This window comes from Pelodiscus sinensis, chromosome 28, assembly GCF_049634645.1.
Source record: "Pelodiscus sinensis isolate JC-2024 chromosome 28, ASM4963464v1, whole genome shotgun sequence".
NCBI classification, from domain to species: Eukaryota; Metazoa; Chordata; order Testudines; family Trionychidae; genus Pelodiscus; species Pelodiscus sinensis.
This window is the reverse complement of record NC_134738.1, coordinates 9026628-9042342: the sequence shown is the minus strand read 5'-3', so window position 1 is coordinate 9042342 and position 15715 is coordinate 9026628. Positions and strand designations below refer to the sequence as shown.

The window sequence follows — 15715 nt, the reverse complement described above, 5'->3', positions numbered from 1 at the left end:
CTATGGAAAATTTTGGACCAACCCTACAAAAACCCTCGGCTGACAAACTAAAGGCTGGAATTGACGCATGAGGGAGATCTACACGAAAAGAATACTGGAATCATGAAGGATTAGGACTTATGTTGATTTACACCATTAGGCTACATCTGCACTACTGTGCTATTTCGGGATACCGGAGATACCTCAAAATAGCTATTCTGTGTCTATTGAGCACTCCCATTATTTCAAAATATAACAGGCTCGCTATTCTGGCGTCCCTGTAAACCTCATTCCACGAGGAATAAGGGACATTTTGGAATAGTGATTTATTTCGAAATAAGTGCGGTGCAGATGTTGCCAAATTTCAAATTAAGCTATTTCAAAATTGACTCGAAGTAAGCTGTGCAATTTGTGTAATTTGCTTGGCTTTTTTTGAGCTACGGGAGCAATGTAGATGCACCCTTTCAACATATATCCTTAAGAGCAAACACTGGTAGGACAATTGGGTTCAGGTCCATCCTAGAAAGGAGAGACTGGATGCTTCCCCGAAGCTTATCAAGTTTGGATGCTAATGTGTTTATCTTCCCTGATCACCCTTTCTCCAACCAGATAATCCCTTTCCCTTACTCTGGATCTTATAACTTCCATTATCCACTTAGCCCCCATATTTCTTTTTCATTACATGCTCCCTTCCCTGTCCCTACTTCTCAGCATCTCCACCCCAACCACGCCCCTTAACTTTCTTTGCATTCCATCATAGGGGGGGTTCCATCAGCAGATCAGACTTGGTTGGGTCCATGACAGCTGTTGTCTTTGTACACACAGCATGCAGCTGACCCTGAAGAAGCACAAGTGACTGATTGAGTTTGAAGACAGCATCATGGGGCTTCAACAGACTTAGCTGAAAATCTACTGCATTTTTTTTCAGGCTAATAGGTGCCCCAAATGAACCTCTGATGGAACACTGGGGCTGTGTCTACACTGGCAAGATTTTGCACAAAAGCAACCACTTTTGCACAAAATCTTGCCACCTGTCTACACTGGCCACGAGTACTTGCGCAAGAACACTGACGTTCTAATGTATAAAATCAGTGCTTCTTGTGCAAATACTCTAACACTCCCACTCAGGGATAAGCCCTCTTGCGCAACTGTTCTTGCACAAGAGGCCAGTGTAGACAGGCAACGTTAATTTCTTGCGCAAGAAAGCCCAATGGCTAAAATGGCCATCGGAGCTTTCTTGCGCAAGAGAGCGTCTACACTGGCACGGATGCTTTTGCGCAAAAGCACATCTCTTGCACAAAGGCACATGCCAGTGTAGATGCTCTCTTGCGCAAATACTTTAACGCAAAAACTCTTGCGTTAAAAGTATTTGTGCAAAATCATACCACTGTAGACATAGTCTGGGAGTGTTGGGGAATACGTGTTAGTCTCAAGGTGCTGCAAGACTATTGGTTGGGTTTTTTTAAGTTTTTCCAGTTACAGACTAACTCAGCTACCCCTCTGACAGGATTACTTAGCGAGAGATTCAGCTAGGTTCCCCTTAATTTTACCTAGATCATAGAATTAGAAGGGACATTATTGAGTCCAGTCCCCTGCTCTCATAGCAGGATCAAGTACCACCCCTGACAGATTTACCCCAGATCCCTAAATGGCGGCTTGAACTCACACCCCTGGATTTAGCAGGCCAGTGCTCAAACCACTGAGCTCTCTCACCCACCCTACCTATAGGAGATAAAAAGACACAGTGGAGAGAGATGACGTCCATTCATCACCACTAAGCTAGAGAGCAGGAGCAGACAAGTATTATACTCCAAAGCAGAGGGACGTAAGAGGAGGGTTTGCTTGGACAAAGAATCAAGTTAGTCTTACTGACTGCTTTCAACTCAGCCCACACCAGCTATCCATGATGGATATTTATCTCAGTGCTTTTCTCCAGCACTGTGGATTATGCTACAGGAAACATCAGGGAATGTTTGTAAGAAGCAGATTCAGATTGGAACACACCCAGCTGACTGGGGGTTTATACAGCTCTCCTTCCCACATAGCGAGATGTATGTCACACTGGGTCTACACCACAATCTTGTCATAAGCAATATCCCCACCCCATGGCATACTCCTGTGCATGCACCTAGAGTATTAAGATAAATGGTAGAAGTGGCGGTGGGGTGTAATTTCAAACTAAGCATAAGAGTTAATCACCTGCTTGCGCACAGTCACATTTCATACCGAAGAAAGAAACAGGCACCATGCAGAGCAGGAGGGTGTAAGATCAGAGCGAATGTCCCATCTGTGATCCATACGACTGATGTCCGGAGGAGAGCGGTGCAGAGACAGAAAGCTCAATGCTACCAGCGAGATACATTATCCTTTATTATTTGTATTACAGTATCATCAAGAGGCCACGGTTAGGCTTGGGACTCCTCTGTGCTAGGCGCTGAGCGTACTACACAGTCCCTGACTCACAAAGCTAATAACCTACATCCTCCCAGACGTTCACATAGTGCAATTTAAATGTAAAGGCATTCGCAGCCATGTCATTTCCATTGATATAAACAAGTATTGTCCCTCTAGACCCCTGTCCTAACTGTCCCATTTGGAAAAGAATGAGTCATCGTGTGGCACCTTAGAAACTAACAAAAATAGATAGCATCATGAGCTTTCACGGGCGAAAGCCACTTCATCAGATGAGGAGCTGGAGTGCAAATAACAGACACCAAGTTGTTTATGACAGAAAAAAAAGGTATCTCTCAATTGCAATATGATATATTTTTGTTAGTCTCTAAGGGTGCGTCTACACTGCACCGTTATTCCGAGATAACTAGCGTTATTTCGAAATAACAATGCGAGCGTCTACACAGCCGTTCCGTTATTTCAAAATAATTTTGAAATAATGGGCAGCTTATTCCAAAATCTGTGAACCTCATTCTACGAGGAATAACACCTATTCCAAAATAGCTATTTCGAAATAAGGCGAGTGTAGACGCTCCACTGCTGCTATTTCGAAATAGCCCCTGACCATGGCCATTGTAAGTTATTCCTCCCCACTGCCTCCTGGGGCTCTAAATCAAGATAGCACGTCTCCATTAGGGAAACCTGCCTCAGACTCATTTTGAGGCTTCCCTGAAATATAGACATGCTATTTCGAAATAAGCTATTTCAGAATGACTATTCCGGAATAGTTTATTTCAAAATGTGTAGAAATACCTTAAGGGCATGTCTGAACCGGGGAGTTATTTTGAAATAACAAAGGTGAGCGTCCACACTACAGGATCATCTAGACTACGCTGAAGTTTCGAAAGAGGATATGCAAATTCCATGGCAATTTGCATATTTTCTTCTGATCACACTTTCTAAAGTGGAGCTTTTGAAAGTGAAAGTAGTTGGGACGCAGGTTTTTTGACCCCCCCTCCTTTTACAAAAAGCCACGTAAACCTCATTTTTTGAGGAAGAGTAGTTTTTCGAAAAAGGAGGGGGGTAGTTGCCAAAAAAAACCGCATCCCGACTACTTTCGAAAGCTCTACTTTCGAAAGTGAGATTGGAAGAAGATATGCACATTCCTGTGGAATTTGCACATCCTCTTTCTAAACTTCAGCGTAGTCTAGATGAGCCCTACCAAGCCTGTTATTTCAAAATAATGGGCTTGTTATTTCAAAATAATAACTCCTATCCGTAAAGAGGAATAAGCTTATTTTGAAATACGTTATTTTAGTGCTGTTGTACATACGTTACCTCCAAGATTTATCTTGAAAACTGAAGGCACAATTAAAAAATGTGCTAATCTTCACACAAAGCTCACCCACATTGTTCCCGATTAAAGACAAAAGGAGTGGGGCATAGCACACCCCTTATTTATAATCCTCTGTACATTCACAAAAAAGTCATGAACTACATAATATCAGTTCTTATAGACTGACATATTTCCCTGATCTTTCATGAGCCACATGGGGAAACAGTTTTCGCCTGATCTGAATGAAGAAGAAAAACAGTGATCCTAATCAACCATTTACCCTTAGTGGCTTCCCTAAACAAATCTGGGAAAGAGCTTAAAGGCTTGGGAATATCCTCGACCCTGCTTGATGCACTGTAATAACCTTACCTAATTATACTGATATAAAAACTAATTGGAAAGATAGCAAATGTCAGGGTAAGATGCAAATTGTAGGGTGTTAATTGCTGAACAGGTGCTGGAATAGAATTAAATGAGCATCCTGATTAGGAGAGTGGAAAAAACAAATGTGGACCCCCGAAATCAAGTTGGCCACGTGAATTATTTAGCAGCCTCCTTGTACCAGTGAAAGGTCATGTTGATGCGACCTCTGCTTTGTGATGGGTGGGCTAAGAAAACAATAGCGAACTCCAGGAGAAAACACAGCTTTAATGAGAGAGGGAGAGGGAGAGGGAAAAAAAGATAGAAAGAGAAAGAATCATAGAACAGTAGAACATGAAGGAACCTCCAGAGTCATCAAGTCCTGATCCCTGCACTTACGGCAGGACCAAGCACCATCTAGATCATCCCTGACAGGTGTTTGTCTAGCTTGCTCTTAAAAATCTCCAGCGATGGAGATTCTACCACCTCCCTGGGCAATTTATTCCCGTGTTTAACCACCTTGACAGGAAGCTTTTCCTAATGTCCAGCCTAAACCTCCCTTGCTGCAATTTAAGCTCATTGCTTCCTGTCCTATCAGCAGAGGTTAAGGAGACTAACGCTTCTCCATCCTCCTTGTAAAAACCTTTTAGATACTTGAAAGCTGTTATGTCCCCTCTCAATCTTCTCTTTGCCAGACTAAACAAACCCAATTTGTTTCAGTCTTCCCTCATAGCTCCTGTTTTCCAGACCTTTTATCATTTTTGTTGCTCTTCTCTGGACCTTCTCCAATTTGAGCACCTCTTTGAACTTTGAAACCTTCTACATTTGGAACACTGGGATAAGGGGCGATTCCTGTAGCACTGGTGGAAGGTTGCACACGGATCATCCTGGTGACTGAAATGATTTGTTTATCTGTAAAATGGTTACAGTAAAGACAGTGACCACCTCATCTGAACCTAATCTACAGAAATCCTGACAAACTTGGGAAAAAGTCTCCATGGCTACCCAGATTTTGTCAGCTGGTGAGCACATGTGTCCAATTACTGCCATTTGTGGTGGCCATTTTGTGATGTGGACATTGGCCCAAAACGATAATGGGCTAAAATCTGGGGTAGGCGGCCTCTTTCTGTTCTGTATTTGCACAGCACCTAGCACAATGGGCCTGGTTCATGATCGAGTCTCGCAGGCACTTATTTAAGACAAAGCATAATTTTTTTAAAAATCAGATCTTTCACATAGACCACTATGGGTATGTCTACACAGCAGCATGGAGCAATTTTGGGGATGGGGCGTGACAATAAAGCACCAGCACGTGCAATATAAAAACAACCTCTAACTATTTTTGACACTCTAGGGCTAGCCCCACTAGCACAAGTCTTGGGCTGGGCATCTCTCCCCCAGATGCCATGTACACGTACCCCAAAAAGTCATTGTATATTTCAGTTCCCACTGATAGCCACTGGATTAGAACAACTGACTAAAAGGCACAAGGCTACTTTTTCTCATTTGCAGCAAATACTATTTGTGTTAATGGTACAATATCCATATGCGATTAGATTAATCTTTAGGAGCCAACTGAAATTTTCCTAATATGGAGTTTAAGATTACTTTTTTAAATTAAAAAAATCATCTATTTTTGCTAACACCTCCTCTCCAAAAAAAGTTTCAATTAACATTTTTGTTGGAATTTTTACAGGATTTGCAAGAAGTGATAGACCTGGACTTATTTATTTATTTATTTTTGGACAACTGAAAAATTTCATCAATCATGTAAAAAATGTGTAAAAACAATAAAAATTCAGCCAGTTCTAGAATTAGATTTATAAACCACAGCTCAGGTTTGCTGCAAACACAAAGAAAAGAACAAAGACCAAGTTTTTCAATCCAGTTCAGCTAATGAACATGTAATTCTCTACAAGTGGTGGCAATTAATAGTTGCTATTTAAAAATATTATTTGCATCACAGTCACACATAGAGAATGAAACGTAGACCATGGCACTAATAGACACTAATAAGGGTGTGCCTACACAGCACCCTAAAGTTGAAATAAGATATGTAATTTGTGCTACGCAAATTATGTAACTTATTTTGATTGTATTTTGAAATAGCTTATTTTGAAATTTGGCGCATCTACACAGCACCATATAATGTGCTATTTCGACACCTCCGGGTTACAGGGATGCCAAAATAGCACACCTGTTATTTTGAAAAATATTTCGAAATAACGGGTGCGTTTAAAACATGCGGGGTTGCTATTTCGGGATACCTGTCTAGACATACCCTAAGAGACAGTCCATGCCTCAAACAGCTGACAATCTAAAGAGACAAGGTAGACAAAGAAGAAGAAAGAATCTCCCTCTCTGGAGATATTTAAGAACAGGTTAGATAGACATCTGTCAGGGATGGTGTAGACGGAGCTTGGTCCTGTCTTGAGGGCGGGGGGCTGGACTCGATGACCTCTTGAGGTCCCTTCCAGTCCTATTATTCTATGATTCTATGTAAGTAAGTATTAAGGGGCTGATTCTCATTTACACTAAAAGCATTTACTCTACTGACATATAAAAGGGTCTTAAAATGGCAAATATACTGCTACTTTAAGGCCCCTTTATCAGAGCAAGGCAGCCTGGGTTTAAATGGGAACTGGATTCTAATTATTTGTGACACATTAACATCGCAAAGGTATATTTTACCGCTTTGATTGCACTTTGCGGAAGAAACTCTCATAGTATTTGTCAATCCACCAATGAAGTTGTTGAGGATTGTGCTCATATATTGCAAATGATCAAACTAAGGCATAGAGCCCATGACTTTCAGTGGACTTGGGCTCCTATGTCATGTCAATGCTCTTGAAAATCCCACCCAAGGAGGCTAAACAATTTGCCTAGAGGACTCAGAATACCAGGGCCAGAACCTGAATGTGAGAAACTCAGCCCCCTCTCCCCTGCTCTAACCATTAGACAATATTTCCACAGGAAAAGATACCTTAAGCACATGGTTCCAGGTGGTCTAAATGCCACATAAGGAATTACATGGTTAACCCGCACCAAATAACTCATGGGGGAACAGTTTCTACTTCAGGGAGAAATGAAGAATTTGAGATAGTTCTTGGCCAAAAAATAAAAACTCTGAAAACTTAGATTTATGACACTGAAAACTGAGGCTCCTTTTGTATCCAGGGGGTCTGAGGCAGTGTGGGCGACAGCAGAGTAGAGTGGGAATTTATGCTACTATCCCTCTCCCGGGATAAAGACAAACAATTCATTATCTGTACGCCTTCCACCTTGGGGCCTCCTCTCCTGGAGGAGGTGACTGCCAGTCATACTCCATTCTGCAAGCTTATATTTAATGTTTGCAATATGGGTTCGACGCAGCAGGCGCACAGGCAGGCAAAGTTAATTTCTCAAGTTCAGAGCTGTGTCTTTCAGAGGGGAAAGGTCAGCACTTAACCAGCTAGTCTCTCCAATGACTTTCGGTTTAATCCCTCTGCTCAACCTAGTACTAACAGGCAAGGTGCAGCTGAAATGTCCTGAAAAAAGAGCTGGAGCATTAAACTAGGTAAAATCTAAATATTATTTTAAAATGCTACATACATAGAAGATGAATGGAGTATATATACATGCACACACAGAGAGAGAGGCTTGTACATATACTATACATACACACACAGAGGCTTGTACATATACTATACATACACACACAGAATATACACACCCTCACTTATCTATACAGATAGCTATACACACACTTAGCCTGTGCAATGTGAATTCAGCCCCCTTGTGGATTTGCATTATAATACAGTCTTTTACGACGTGTTTCACGTTTTGTTTTCTTCTCAGAACCCCTGCCTCAATCAGTGCAGTAGCTCCCAGTCTCCGTGCTCAGCCAATCCCAGTTCTTTTCCTCCTGGTTCCTCATCTGACCTGCCTCACTCCCATACCCTACCAAATTAGGACAGATTTTCATCCTGGATTTAATGCCACTCCCCTCCAAATTGGAAGTCACTGTTCCAAAGCCTAGGATCTTTACAAAGAAAAGGTCTCCATGGGTTTTTTTTTAACCATGGGCAAAACAACACATGTTTTCCTGGTCTTGTTCTCAGAAATGGTAGACATGGTTTTATCTGATATTTTCCAAACAGAATTCAGCCTGAGGCAGGTATCCAGCACAGAAATGCTCAGGCCAAAAGGTTAAAGTCTAGCATAGTAACAAGAAACTAAAAACAAATATTTATAAGTATTGGGTGCTAAACTGAGGTGGTGGTAAGATTCTGGGGAGCCATTTTTAAAGAGCAGGTAGATTTTGAAAAGTAAATAGCAACAAAATTCTGTTAACAAATCAATACCTCACCATTTTGTACACACCCACACTGAACATCCCAGGCGGCCATTTTGTGTTCAAGTCCAAGGGACGAGTCATCAGCTGATATAAATGGTAATAACTCCGATACATAGCACTATGAGATATCATACTTAACCCTGCCATGAGTGCAGGGGCCGGACTAGATGGCCTCCCTTCCAGTTATATTATTCTATTACACCATTCTATATGCCCCTCTACATCACCCAGTACCACCTCAAAAGCCCCTCTTTGGCACCAACCAGAGCTATCCTCAAGGCAGTTTGTTAGGCATTGGCTTTGTTTTTGTCAAATGGTGATACCCCATGGAACTGAAATACCACCCAACACGGGTGCATGGAAATGCTGGTGGTGTTCAGGTCAACACATCAGCCTAATTTATCTGAAGAAGGTTTCAGTTTTTGCTTACAAACCCACAGCGGGTGGATGGCAACAGGCACTACAGAGAAACAATGTCAAAACCGATACCACTGAAACGGTTAAGGTCACTGCTTCTGAAAGACAACCATGTTTTAGACGAGTTATCATGCACGACCCCCAGTCGGCTTGTGTTGCTTGGCTAAATAGTCAAAAACTGACAGTGATATTTCTGAAGGCACAGAACTCAAGATAGAAAATGAGAGAACCAGATGTCTTGAAGGAATGCTGGGAAATGCTTAAGATAAAGGGCTTTTTCCCCCCTCCCTTTACCAAGAATGTCCCAAAGGATCTTGAGGCTCCCTGTCAACAAGTGACACTGACACAACATTATATATTTTTCCATCCCTCTTTTTAATTGAAGGGTTTTGACTGACCAGGCATATAACATTTTTTCAGCAGCTGTCTCAGGCATTCCCCGGTCAGGTATTTGGTCAACATCAAACAGAATGTTGTTCTACACTGGTGCAGATGCTGCCCTGCAGTTTGAGAATGCAATCCAAAAGGTGCTAAACCCGTACAGCCGGTTCTATTAAAAGGCCTTTATTCAGGAAACCAGCCCTATTCAAGGCAGCTTGAGCTTAAGTACCATTGAGTTCAGTGCTTTCCTAACTCGGGATGGATTTAAAGGACGTGTGCGGAACTTTCTTCAGTCAAGATCTAAGCCAGCTGCAGAAGGCACTAAGACCAGGTCTACACTAGACCAGAAAGGTCGGCTTAAGGCAGGGGTCCCCAACCTCTTTAAACACAAGATCACTTTTTGAATTTAAGTGCAATCCAGGATCTACCTCACACCCGAATCCCCTTGCCCCACCTCCTTTGTGCCCCTACTCTGAGGCCCTGTCTGCTCATTCCATCCTCCCTCACTCCCTCCCTCCCCCATTCTCCCTCCCTTTCACTAGGCAGGGGCAGAGGGTTGGGGCATAGGCTCTGGTCTTGGGCTAAGGGATTTGTAGTGTAAGGGGGGCTTTGAGCTGGATCTGTGGCAGGGTCTTGGGGTGCAGAAGAGGGTTCATGACTGGGGCAGAGGATCCGAGCTGGCTCCAGCTGGACTCTGCTTACTTCAGGTGGCTCCTGGGTGGTGGTGCAATGGAGCTAAGGCAGGCTCACCCCTGGCCTGGCCCTGCACCACTCTCAAAAGCAGCCAGCAAACTCCCTCCATCCTAAGCTGTGTTGTGCTCCCCCCCTCCCGTTCTGTGGGGATAGAATACAGGGTGGGAAGGGGGCACCCTGGCATCAGCACCCTCCTCTTCCTCCCCTGCTCTGCACCACAAGCAGGAGGCTCCAAGGCAAAGGGCGGAGATGCGCAGAAGTGGGAGGAGGGGCAGCTGAGGTGCTGCGCATGGTAGCCTCTTGGCCAAACCAGTGAGGATCACCTGTTAGAGGCTCCAAAATTTACCAGTAGATCCCGATCTACCGGTGGGTGACCACTGGCTTAAGGTATGCAACTCAGCTGTGTAGAATGCGTAGCTGGAGTCGGCTTCTCTTAAACCAAACGTGGCGGTATCCACACAGCAGGAGGCTGACAGGAGCAAATGCTTCCACCATCTTCTCTTACTCCTCATGACTGCCGGGAGTACAGGTGCCAGCTGGAGCTGCCCTCAGCATTCGATTTACGGGTCTATACGATTCCCGCTAAGTTAAAACGCCAGAACATTGATCTTCAGGACAGCGAGTGAAGACGTGCCTTAAGTCACGTTGGAGGAGGCACTCAGTAAGTCTGCAAAATCAGGCCCTTTAACTGTAACCCAGCTATCCCTGTTGGCCCTCACAGAACGCAGTGGAAGCAAAGGTGTCTGCTTTTATGGAGTAGTTTGCAGGCTGGGGCCTGTTGCTAAAGGTTTTGAAGAGAAACATTTGTAAGAAAAAATATGAGGAGTATCCACCTGATGGCATCGTTTAGAAACAAAGCAGAGGGGTTTTTACACTTGGTAAATAGCAAATAAGGGGCCAATGTTGTATAGCTTGCTTTAAGATGCCATGTAGTATTTCTATATTTATATTTATGTGCACTTCTATAAGAGCCAAGTATTATTATTATTATTTCACACTTTACAAATAAAGACACATATTCGGCAGAGCCAACTCCCATGATGGCTGGTGCTTTTCTCAAAGTCCCACCTCCTGGTGTCATGCGAACACATGAGAATTTTAGCTTTCGTGTTTTTAAAAACAAAAGTTTCTGGGCCACTACACAGCACCAGAAACTCAAAATAAGATATGTAATTTGTGTTACGCAAATTGTGTTGCTTATTTCTTAGTCTGTTTCAAATTAGGTTATTTCGTCATTTGGCGCTGTCTACACAGCACCAAATTTTGAGATAAAGCACTACTTATTGCCATCCCTTACTCCTCGTAGAATGAGGTTTACAGGGATTGTGAAATAGCGCGTCTGCTATATTTTGAAATAGCGGACGTGTTCAAAAGATGCGGGGTAGCTATTTCGGGATACCTCTGGTATCCTGAAATAACTTTGCTGTGTAGACATACCCTCAGTTATGGAGACAAGCTTGAAAAATGTGACCCCTAAACAAAAAGACAACAGAAAAGATCCGCCGATTTATTATATCTCATGATTTTGAAGCCACATTTTTGGGGAGAAAGGTCCTGACTCATAATAACTGAGCATTTGAGTTTGGCAATACTGCAGATTCTATATCTTGGTGTATCTAGGCAGGTTCCTACAACAAGGCACCTTTACCAAACTGAATTCAATTTCTGTCTGCAATGTGCTGTCTATTTGCTTCTTGCACTTGTGTGTGACTAGTGAAAATAAACTTGCCTGCCTATTCATCCGCATCTCTGGTCTTTCATTTTTTTTATTATGCTGCATAGTCTCTGCAAGGGAATATCTGCTAAACCCAAACAAAATACCCTGTAGCAACTCAATAATTTTTTTCCTTCATCTTAAAGTTTATTAGTTTTTAAAAGTGCCACTTTTTTTTTAAGTCTAAACCATCTATCTGGGATTTTTTTTATCTTACTAGGGTCCGGAGGCTCCTAGCTGTAGTTGGGATCCCAGGAAATTAGGTGTTGTACGAGTTCTTTTCAAGAAACAGTTCCTGCCCTGAAGAATTTACATTCTAAATAGACAAGACAGACCCAAATAGTGGGAGAAAGGAAGTGTGCTTATCCCTATGTTAGAGATGCTGAAGCTAAGGAAGCGTGTGATGAAATAACCTGTCTGAAGTCACGCTGAAAGTTTATGAAAAAGCGGCGAGGAGTCCTGTGGGTCTTTGCCCATGACGAAGTGGGTCTTTTGCCCACGAAAGCTTATGCTCCAACACTTCTGTTGGTCTATAAGGTGCCACAGGACTCCTCACCACTTTTGCAGATGCAGACTAACACGGCTACCCCTCTGACACTGAAAATATATGTTAAAGGCAGGAGTTGAGCCCCGGTCTCATGCATCCCAGGCAAAAGGCCTTAATCACGAGACCATCCCTCCGCTGTAGGAGACCCCTTCTGCAAAGCATTTAAGCACATGCTTATGTTCCATTGAAGTAGGCAGAAATGAAGCAGGTACGTACGTGCTTTGCTGAATCAGGGCCTAGATAAATGGCATTTATGAATGTAATATGTGAGTGCACAATTGTGGCCTTTGAAAGATAATTAAATACAGCTGGAATCTGCCACCAACACACACTGCAGCAAGTCCAGTTTCTTTATACAAGATTAGCTGGAGGTTTATTCACTTTGTATTGGTTTCCAATTTCTTCAGACTCCATTGTCATCACCCTCATTATGGCATCTCTTTAAAAACAATTCCGTAATGTTCCTCCATGGTGGGCATTTTGAAAAAGCGTGCGTGTGTGTATGTGTGGTTGGTTAATGCACATACACCCGGCACACTTGTGTTTTTGCAATGCAGCGCTTGCGGTAAGCACCCATAAGAGCAAGACAATTATTTCTTTCCTTTCTTCTACAAGCCTCTTCTACAAAGCACCAAAGATCAAGGATCCACAGGGGAAAACACACTGATGGAAAACTTTCCCCTGGAGGGAAAGCGAACAGACTAATATGGAGCAAACAAACGCCTACAGCCGGTCTGAAAATACAGCTCCCCGGTTGCAGTCAGCAGCAACAGCAGAAAGTGCAAGAGGCGGGCACCACTGTGGGCACATCCTGTGGATTAAATGGGCTAGCTCTTCGAGAGGTTCATCGATAACAAAAGGGAAAAAAGTGGTCAAAGGAGAAACCTCCCACCAGGGTTGGTATCTGAAAGGATTTATGGTAATTGACAGCAGTGTTTTAGTTTGTTGGGGTCCAAATTTCCAATGAGATTTTTTTATTTATCACACCATCAAATTCACTGCCTTCATGCCAAAAACTGAGCTGGGGGAGATATACTCAATATTCCATAGGCTGCTGAGTCACTTCCATCTCTACGCTCTCTCGGCCATATGTATATGAAGTTCTGATGAACTGTATGGCAGGAACTGCAGGACTTCCATGGGTCACCCACTCCGGCTCAACCCAGGAGGAAATTTGTTGGCCCTCAGGCTTGTGAATGAAAAGGTCACGTTAGCCAACAAGATACTGTTTGACCCATGCTACAAGCATAAGTCACGTTCAACAGCCAATCCGCTAGTTGTAATTAAACACTAAGGTTGCCCGTTTGCTAGCTGACAGGATGTTAAACACAGCTTGCTCTTGTCTACTCTGGCCTGTTATGGTCAGCACAATGTCAAATTATCATCATCATTTGTATTACCGCAATGCCTAGTGGCACCAAGAGGTATCAGGGCCCCATTGCGCTTGGCAGGCAGCCTCTTCTTCAAAGAGCTTCTAGTTTCAATAGACAAGGCAGACAACGGGCTTGTCTCCACTATGCGGTGGATCAATGCTACAGCAATCAATCCACCTGCCGTCGATTTATCGTGTCTGCTTACATGTGATAAATCAATCTCCAAGTGATCTCCCATCGACTCCGGTACTCCACCAGGAGAAGATTAGCTGAAGTCAATGGGAGAGCGGTCCCCACCAACCTTACTGCGTGGAAGTCACTATGGTAAGTACACTGACTTCAGTTACGCTATTTGCATAGCTGAAGTGATGTAGATTAGATCAACACTAGGGGTTAGTGTAGACAAAGCAAAAGGGTGGGATGTGGAAACACCGATGGGGGAGGAGGAGTGACTTGCTCAGCAGAGCGAGACAGAGCCAAGAACAAAGCTGATGTCTCCTAACTCCAGTGACGTATCCACTAGAACACATTGTCCTCCTCCTAATGGTTAAAAATTAAGCATAATTATATTCCCTTTTGAAGACAAGGCTAACAGAAGACCAAAACCTATTTGTGGTCACAACCTCTCAAAACTGTGGCCCAGACTTCATATACTCCCTTGCCCCAAACTCCCTGTCTTTTCTATTTACAACTGCCTCCTTGCTCACAAAGGAAAAGAGGTTTGTTAGGATGCTGCTGTATATGTTTACTGATTCCTGCTCAAGATTAGGAGTTTGATCCAAAAGCCAATTAAAGTCTTTTTCATTGTGTCTTTCCACCCACTTCAAGAGGCTTTGAATCAGCCCCTAGTGTATGCATGGTGTAAGAATATTGGCATTGTGCCTCTTCAGTTAGCTACAGATACCTGAATGGAAAGAAGAATGAGAAACTTAGGGACACCGTTACAAAGCAGCAATAAAGAGTGAGTGCCCTGGATGGTGGATGAAAATCTCTTGCCATTCACTCTACCATTGTGAACCCCATTCACCACGGAGAAGGATCTTTCTTAAAACAAAAAACTCTGCACACCTTGGAGTTCTGCCAACTGACTGCCAGGAAGTGGCGCCTTATGTAACCTCTCTCTAGGCTGGATTTGCTTTCCTGTGAATAACCGTTTGCATTGTCACGCCTACCCTCTGTTGCCTCAATTTTGTATCCCTGCTGCAGTACAAGTGTGGAGGGAGTGTTTATGTATGACTTACGTTTCCACTACCTGGGGTCAAAAGAAAACTTTCTACCAGAAAGCAGAAGAAACTAGAGTGAAAATTGTCCTCTTCATGCTGGTTGTGTCAGGCTGCTACTGGGAAGAAAATTGAGAGAGAGAGAGAACGTTTCACCCCACACATGCCGTCTGAACCTCACATTTAATTTAAAAAAAAAACCTTCCAAAGCTCAGAAGATTTTTTTAAATTAATAAATTGGTTCTTTCTGTAGCTACCACCAGCATTCAGGAACCAAGAGAGGGCAAATGGAAAATAACTGACAGTCAAGATCAAGTGATTTTGGATTCCCAGTTTGAGACCCCTTAAAATGGGGGCTTCGTTTTCAGAAAATGCCGGCTGAGAAATAATAATTATCGTGGGAAATGCTGAAAAAAATGCTTCCCCCAAATTCCCATGAAAATGGGTTTCGACCAAAAATGAACAAAAACCCTGAATGTATTACAGTTCTTGGCTTCTGGTTTTTCAGGCAAAACCAGAACATTTTGCGCCAAATGAAAGCTTTTTGGCCAAACAAAAAAAGCCAAAAAACCCCTCCCACATCTCAACCAGTTCCAGTGCTAAGTATCAGCTCTTTTAAAATGTCTCGAGGGGTGTCCCTAATTTCTGTCCCCCAAAATCAGTAATTGCTCTGGCCCAAATTATTTCTACCAATTTCTGTGTGGAAAAAAATACTTAAACATAAGCTTCATCCTACTACCACTGAAGTCAGTTTCATCCAGGGCCAGGATGGGCTTCTAAGGGTGAGGTTAACAATGTACAGATAGGATTGCTCTGAAAGCATAAATATCCAATCACTCTAGGCAGAGCAGTTTCATTGTCTGGTGACACCAGTTTTCTCCCACCTCCCGTCGGGTGCTATAGATCTAAGGAGTTCACGAGAGGGCCAAAGCCGTGATTAAAAGCCACGACGTGGCAATAAGTTGCCA

The 15715-nt window shown here is 43.1% G+C and overlaps 1 protein-coding gene across 2 annotated transcripts in view; it reads right to left on the bottom strand.

Moving 5' to 3' along the window:
* EBF2 (EBF transcription factor 2) overlaps nucleotides 1–15715 on the bottom strand; it is a 213612-nt gene that overhangs the window by 166827 nt on the left and 31070 nt on the right. The window lies entirely within an intron of this gene.